General features: G+C 30.9%; 1 protein-coding gene across 1 annotated transcript in view; it reads left to right on the top strand.

The window, feature by feature from the left end:
- The first annotated feature begins 1,099 nt into the window (after nucleotides 1-1,099).
- The window catches only part of LOC126840216 (peroxidase), a 33,210-nt gene continuing 26,577 nt past the window's right edge, over nucleotides 1,100-7,732 (top strand). Inside the window, exon 1 of the mRNA XM_050575821.1 lies at nucleotides 1,100-1,242. The gene's annotated coding sequence lies outside the window, so the exon portion shown is untranslated. The remainder of the gene's footprint in view (nucleotides 1,243-7,732) is intronic.

The following is a 7,732-nucleotide window of genomic DNA, read 5'->3' as shown; positions in this document are numbered from 1 at the left end:
TTAATCGTATTAGCAAATAAAAAAAAAAATAGACAATACACTTTAGCTAAAATATAATTTTTTCTTTTTAATATAAATACATTTTTAGGTTGCTATGTGTGAATAATTTGACAGTCAACGGGTATAAGAAAAATGTTTTAATTTTATTGTTAATTACGATGTATGGGTAAAAATAACAAAATGTTAGTACAAACGAATAATCAGCCCTAATTGTATCTACCCTAATACTAAATATATCATTTTTTTACAATATTTTTAATTTCCCAATCGGTCACTTTAAATGTTGAGTATCTTATTATCTTATTTTATTCACTTTTTAAGTTAATCAAATACATTACAATTCAAAAAAAGAAGATATAAAAATCTGTAGTGATTTTTTAAAATTTATTTCAAACTATAATAGTGAATGCAAACGATTAAATAAAATAGCGAATATTGTTCATAAAATATGGCGAAATTCGGGCATGTAAAAACAAAGGTTAAAATAATACCAATTGTAATCGATAGTAATTATTTTGTAAGTTGTAAGTTTTTATTTTAAACGAGGTTTCACGACAACTTTTATGAAAGGTAAATTTTTAAGTGAACCTTTGCCATACAGTGTTTAATAATGATCATTTTGTAACGTGTTGAAGCCAAAAATGTATTTTCTTAGATATCCGTTTGCCCACACACTCTTTATTGCATTCGACTATCTACGAAATGATCAAATATAATATTTTCGAATCGATCGGATGTCAGACTGTTGTTTTACTTTACAAACGAGGTACCAACGGTTTTTTTCCTTGGAAGTGTTGCAATAATTAAAAAATGGAATTGTATCAAACGTCGGTTTTCATTGAAAAAAAAACTGAGTCATAGCTCAACACACTATATGACCAGAAGAGGACATAAGGTGTGTCGGGTGTGCTCTGCATAGCTATGTCGGACCTCTGCGGATAACATACATACGTATTGTACAGTGTTCAATACTTAGTACCAAAAATATAACACCGACAACCAAACAGCTGCTGACCCTGCAAGATGAGATAAAAAACACACCACTAAAACGTCGCCGTACTCACCTTGGTACTTTCACAAAACTGATATTATATGAGCGCAATCGCGAATCCCAAGTGGTCCATTCATTTCTGAACTGGTGTAGTGGTTACGACGCGCGCGGAACGTTAGTTAAATAAAAAAACGTGTGAGTTGTGTACCGTTTAAGTTTTCTTCCATACACCAGCGCCTCATCGGATAAAGGTAGGCAACCAGTTGAACGATTTTTTTTTATTAATTATTTTGTATTGCTTCAAACAGTTGTTCGAATTCTTTCGCCGATAAGTCTGTCGATTTGTTGACTATTTTATGTACTGTCGAAAGGATAAAAATTAAATTTCAGTATATTAATAAAAATTGCGTATTGTACAAGTATTAAAAATTCACAAATAACCTAAGAGTATAATAAATAAACATTTATTTATTATACTCTTGTTTGGTAGCTTTTGGTATCTGCCTGAGCTATTTATAGTTTGCAATATAAAAATTAACATAACTAATTGTGAGTAAAATTATGTAGACAAACACTAAAAACAAATAATCAAAAAAAGCAAATAAATTAAGTAATGTCAATAGATAGAATAAATGTATTTTACAATAGATTAATTTTCGGGTTATAATAAAAAAACTCTTTAGGAAATTATTATTATAACATTTTTCGACAAGCTGCGACGTAAAAAACTACTTTCTGTTTGTTTTTAAAGTGTAATAAGTAAACTGTTACAGTAAACTGTTCTCTAAAATTTGTGTAGAACTCGTTTTGTGCTGGATGATCATTAGTTGACATTTTTGTGTTTTTTTTTTATACATTAAAAGCAATAAGTAAAGTATTGTATTTAGTAGAAAATAATTGTTAAGACAATTATCGATAGCACTTAGACTTTATGAGTAAACACGTTTTAAGGATGTTGTGCCATTAAACACCGACAGAAATCTATATAGGCGCTTAGTGCAAAATGCCTGATACGTGTTATTTATTTTAATGGTTGTAAGTAACGTTAAAACGTTGTTTTTTTAGGACATTCATACCTTTTGTAGGTATAAACGTTTTTTTTTAATGGAAATAATATCTACTTTTCGAAAGCACTGGACATTATTTAACATTAAATTTGATGATTGTTCGAGTTGAATTATCTCTGCCCAATGATCGTAAAACATTTGTAGTTGTAATACAAAAAATAAGGAATCTTTAAAAATAAAATTTGATTAAGCAATGAATGTGTAAACGACACTATGTAGTGGTTTGTATTGGAATATTTATCTACAAAAAATCTATAGTTCTATTAAAAATGCCGAAGAAAATATCATAAGTTATTTTATTTATTTAATTTCCTAACCTAAGATCATTTAGAAAACTCCTCTTATATGGTCCAAAGGTGTGCATCAACTAGTTATAAAATTCAGAGACTTTTTAAAATTATGTGGTTTTTACGAATAGTTAGTAACTTAAAATATTACTAAAGTCACTTTACTAACAATAAGAAACACTTTCTTTAACCGATCATAACTATATTTCAACTACCTAACATTACATACATAATTTTAAAGTAACTTGATTAAATTATGTTTAGAAGTAACTTGTAACTTAATAAGTCGTTATATTTATTCTGTGAGTAATGAGTAACTTAACTAGAATTTTTCTTGCATGTCACTAAAATGAAGTAACTTACCCAACTTTGTTATGTTCGTCAGACGTTACACAACATAAGCTTTAATTTCGGTTCTAAACAAAAAAATCACGTAGGTATTAATTTTTTTCTTTGTGTTTATGATGCGTTTTCGCTCATATTTTAGGCGATCTGTGTTAAATAAAACGTGTGTAGTTCGGATTTGTAACGGTTTAGAAATGTTTAAACGATTTTTACGTAACGCGTTTTATAACTAAAAGTTTTACATATTCATATGATACTTTTTTTTTTGTAATAATTTAGACAAGAGTAGAACACATAATATGATTACTATACTTGCTTTACAAAACTAGTGAAAAAAAAAAACTTAAGTTTGAGACAACAATAAACGAAGAGAAAGGGATAATGTTACTTTAATATGGTATTGACGTGTAAAAAAAACTAAACTTATGAACACAAGACGAGTTTACTGATAATATCCGCGAGCGATAATATTCTCATATCGGATTTCTGTTACGAATACCCGACCGTTGTTATGACTTATGAATTATCTGTTCTGGACTGCACTTTCACTGTAATATAGATGATCGAATACATTATTATTTGAATTTTAAACGAGGCGTGGTAAACGCCTTATAATCTTTAATTGACTTATTTCCATAATTTGGAAAATAAAACCGAATGCATTCCGAAAACTCATTAAAAATTACACGATATGTTATACAATGTCCAAGTCCATTTCCTACACAGTTATTTATATAATCCTACAGGCATTCTTGTCCGTTGTCGATCGCATTTAGCTTAGTTTACACGATTTAAAACTGTCCAAACAATTTTCATTTCGAACTCCCCGTGTTATTCTACGGCTTAAATAAACTATATAGGTAAAGTACTATGGTACACGGTGATTGTACGGTTGACTAGTGAGTGTCGGCGGTGCAAGGCAGTGGAAACGGTGTATGGATGGTTTTTATTCCCTGTGTATGTACCGTGTACTTAGGTCGGTTTCATTCCCGACCCATGAACGTTGTCAAGCGTGTTCCAGATAGATCCTTGAAACAATATATGTATTTGATTTTTATTTATTTCTATTGTGAAGTCGTGAGTTTTGTTTTCAATGTCGTTGGGTTTGAGTGCAGAGAACCCCTTGGGCGGCGGCGACCCCTTTTCGACGGGATAATACATTACTCGGCGTTTTTTCGGGAGCACAGCGCACTTCACATCTGGTTTTTGACCGCACAGGGTCAAAAGCTCAAAACGTATTACATGTTTTATTAGTCCTACTTATATATATATTTTTTTTTTTGGTCGAGGACGTTCCTAAAACGTGTTATAATAACGCGGTTTTGCCGGCAGCGATTCGCTCCGGTTATTGTTGACGAAATATCAACTAATCGAATACTGCTACCCATGTTTATTTATCTAAGCATCTGTGTGGCCATTAGCCTCGGGCGCCGTGGCCCGTGAAATTGCAAAATTAACCTTTCGCTTGGACGCTGCGGCAGCACACGAATGAAATGATCACACACGATAACGAAATCAATAGCTAAAAAGCCGTTGCTGACTCTGGGGTGAGCACTGAATTAGATACGAGATCAGGGTTGTGTTAACGCCTGTCAAGTTTTTTTGGGTGTGCATAAGCCCAATTAAATGTATGTTTTTTTTATTAATACTAAACATTTGGTGAGCTTATGTAAAAATCACCCGCTGGCACCTATACACAGAATACTTGATATAGTGTAGGTATCAAGAATATTTTGATACAGTATTAAAAATAACTCTGGTTTTGTAACCTTAACAAATGATATACGTTTATTAGGATTTTATAAATAATACCATTGAGTATATATTGTACAATATATACTCAATGATAATACTTTAAAGTAAGGTTAATTTTAACGTAGCCCGTAGGCTTAGGTAAGGTTGTTTTATACATCATTTGGATGATTTTCGGATATATCCACGTCAATAGTTATAGGCCGACGTTTCGGACTCATTGCAGAGTCCATCTTCAGGGCGATACTGGTCTCGACTGTTCAGCTGCCGTGACCATACCGTGTTTTGTATAGACAACAATATTAAAAAACATTTATTTTTAGCAAACAAATGATGCCGAATAGTTTAATATCTTCAAGTTCGAAACGTTTTTGAAAATAGTAGCATTAGTGGATAATTTTTAAAATTTCATTATCCACATATTTACCCATTTGATTTAGTTATTAAATAAAAAATATTTTATAAAAATATCGAAATTAATAATTAACTGTATTATCTATAAATTATATAAATATTATCAAATATAATTATTAAAATATTGTTTTCGTATGTCTTGATATTTTTATTCTATATTTGAATATTTTTGTATAAATCTCTAGGAGAAAGTCCATTCCGTATTATTCGATTATACCGTATTACATCTTCTAACGAACTCATAATTAAAGATACGACGCTTTGTCATTTTTTTCGGAACGACTCGATGATTATTTTACGAGCGGCTACAAAACTTGTCTCTATTACGTATTTATTGTAAACGTGTAAAATAATCGTAAGTTTCACTATTGTATATTGAATAGATTTATGGAAAGACGTATTGTGTATATTCAACGGTGAACAGAATAGCATAAGGTGATTTGGCGCAGAATTCAAGGACACCAATGAAAAATAGTTCCGCGGCTGTTTAACTGCGGTTTTAAATGATGCAAGAATCAATCATTACTTGAATTTTGTTCTTCTAATTGGTTATATACCTAATGCGATTAGTCGATAGTATCATAACACAATCTTAACATGCTACTGACATTATTGGTACATTACTCATCAGTCTTTCGATCGTCGGTGTCGAAATTAATATTTTTTTTACACATATTGGTTTTGTCCAGCGTGCTTGTTTGAAACGTACATTGAGTAACATGGTAATTATATTTTTTAATTAAATGTTGCGCAAGAGTTCTTCGAGTGCGGGTCGATCGTTTGCAAAGAGTAGGTATACATAATATTATATGTTTGCGAAAAGTATGGTAGTTTTTTTTAGCCAAAATCAAATAATCATAAAATGTGCTTATGAATGCGGTCGAAGATTTCTTATCTACAAAATTCGAAATGACATTGACAGATGCTACAAAGTGCAAGCACAGTCATGCCACCAAATTGGAGGTTGGCGTTAGAGAAAGACGTTCCCGACATTAATAGCTACCTATATAATAATAACAGGTCATCGTGCAACTATTGTCTAGGTTGAGACTTCATTTAGAAGTGTTACGCCACTAAGTTGATCGCCGACGCCTTAAAGTAAAAAAAAATGGGCTAACGACTAATTACCAAATAAATATAATTGTTTTCTCTCGTGTGTATTAATAATAGACAGTTTTCATAACAATTTACTCTTTAAAGTTCATGCTATTAATTGATGATTAAATTGAAAAATAACTTATTAATATATTATATAGTTGTCAATCAGCCAATTAAACTTGTAATCCAGTCCAGTTTTCATTTCTAAATATACAAATTATTTTATTTCTTTACAAAAAATACAAAATCAAGTATATATTTAATCATAAATCAATATTCAAAGATCATCTGAAATAAAATGCAAATTTTAATAATTCATTTAAAAATCAAATTAATAACAACACAAATATAACGTTACATAAATATGTAGTATAATCAGTTAAATCGATTCTGTATTTTATAGTTTATAACTAAAAAACAGTCCCAAATACAATGTAATACTTTAACGACTAATTGTTACTAAAATGTAATCAGTTAATTTATTATTTGAACTAATTCAATTTTGTAAATACATTTGATTTTTTATCCTTACTCGCGAATCGCGATTGATTGTTTAATATCAATTAGTAATTTACTGAATTGAATTCTTTATAAATTAATGAATAATCTTGTTTTTTTAACCTGTTAATGTTTATCGTTGTATAAGTCTCTCGGGTAATTCAGATTTAAAATAATGATTAGGATTAATTATCATCGTAATATTAATTCATATCGTAATAGATCATTGCAGTCGATATACTTCATGTATGCTGAATCTGTCCCAATTGCTTTCGGTTGGACACGCTGACAAATCTCAAAGAATTCATGATATATATATATCGGTAATGTCTTCGCGCTGTGCTGGTTGGACTCAAGTCTGCGTGGCAACCCGTATAAGTACTGCTTCGAACACCTTGTATGTGTAGACTGTAGATTAATGTTAAACCATAGTCTAATGAAGTACCTATTACTCAATTCGAGCGGAACATTCTTCATAAACGAGATCTATCCGACGATATTCATTTGTGGCGTTGTGGAATTTTATATCACACACATAATGTGTACGCAGTGGATAAGAATCAGACCGTATGTGAAGTTACCTAACGTCTACATCACTTGGCTAAAGAGACATCGGTGCATTCGAGCAAAATATATTTATAATCCATCCAAGCAATAATTCGAAAATTATAATATTTATAAAATGGCCAAGACGTATAATGTTATAATTTTAAACCTATAACATTCTTTCATAACCGCTAACTTTTCACTGAAATTACCGCGATTATTCGCTACTCTCGGTAAGAATATCATTATAATGTTTTGTCAACATTTTGTGTTAATATTTCTTTAAGCATATTTTTATTTTTTTCTACGGTGAATCTAAATATAGATTTATTGTTAAAATCGTGAGTTTTACGGTGACGCGTCACACGGTTGTTAATGATAAAATATGCCGCATAATTATTAAGTAGTAAAACAAAATACCCGAAGCGCGGATATTGTGCGATATCACACGAAACAAACATTGTGTACACTTGGGGGAAAAAAATGATGTGAACCGAGTGAAAGGACTACCGGGCGACTAAAGGATTTGTGGGTAAACTCAAATGTCACGTTTTTTAAAACCGTTATTAATTATATTATTACAACCTTAAAACACACTATGGGCGCGCTTACATGCTACAAATATCTAATGGCGGTGTAATGTAACGTCCAAGAGAGATTTTCGGAACCGGACCCGTCACGTTTTGCCATTTACCGTTTGTATAATTGTCTTGTCAAAATATAATAGTAGTGCA

Source organism: Adelges cooleyi, unplaced genomic scaffold (genome assembly GCF_023614345.1).
Source record: "Adelges cooleyi isolate 19-005CV unplaced genomic scaffold, UGA_ACOO_1.1 ACOO_flye_CR_arks_rails_tigmint_CR_PRNA_376, whole genome shotgun sequence".
NCBI lineage: Eukaryota > Metazoa > Arthropoda > Insecta > Hemiptera > Adelgidae > Adelges > Adelges cooleyi.
This window is presented reverse-complemented; position numbering and strand designations above follow the sequence as displayed.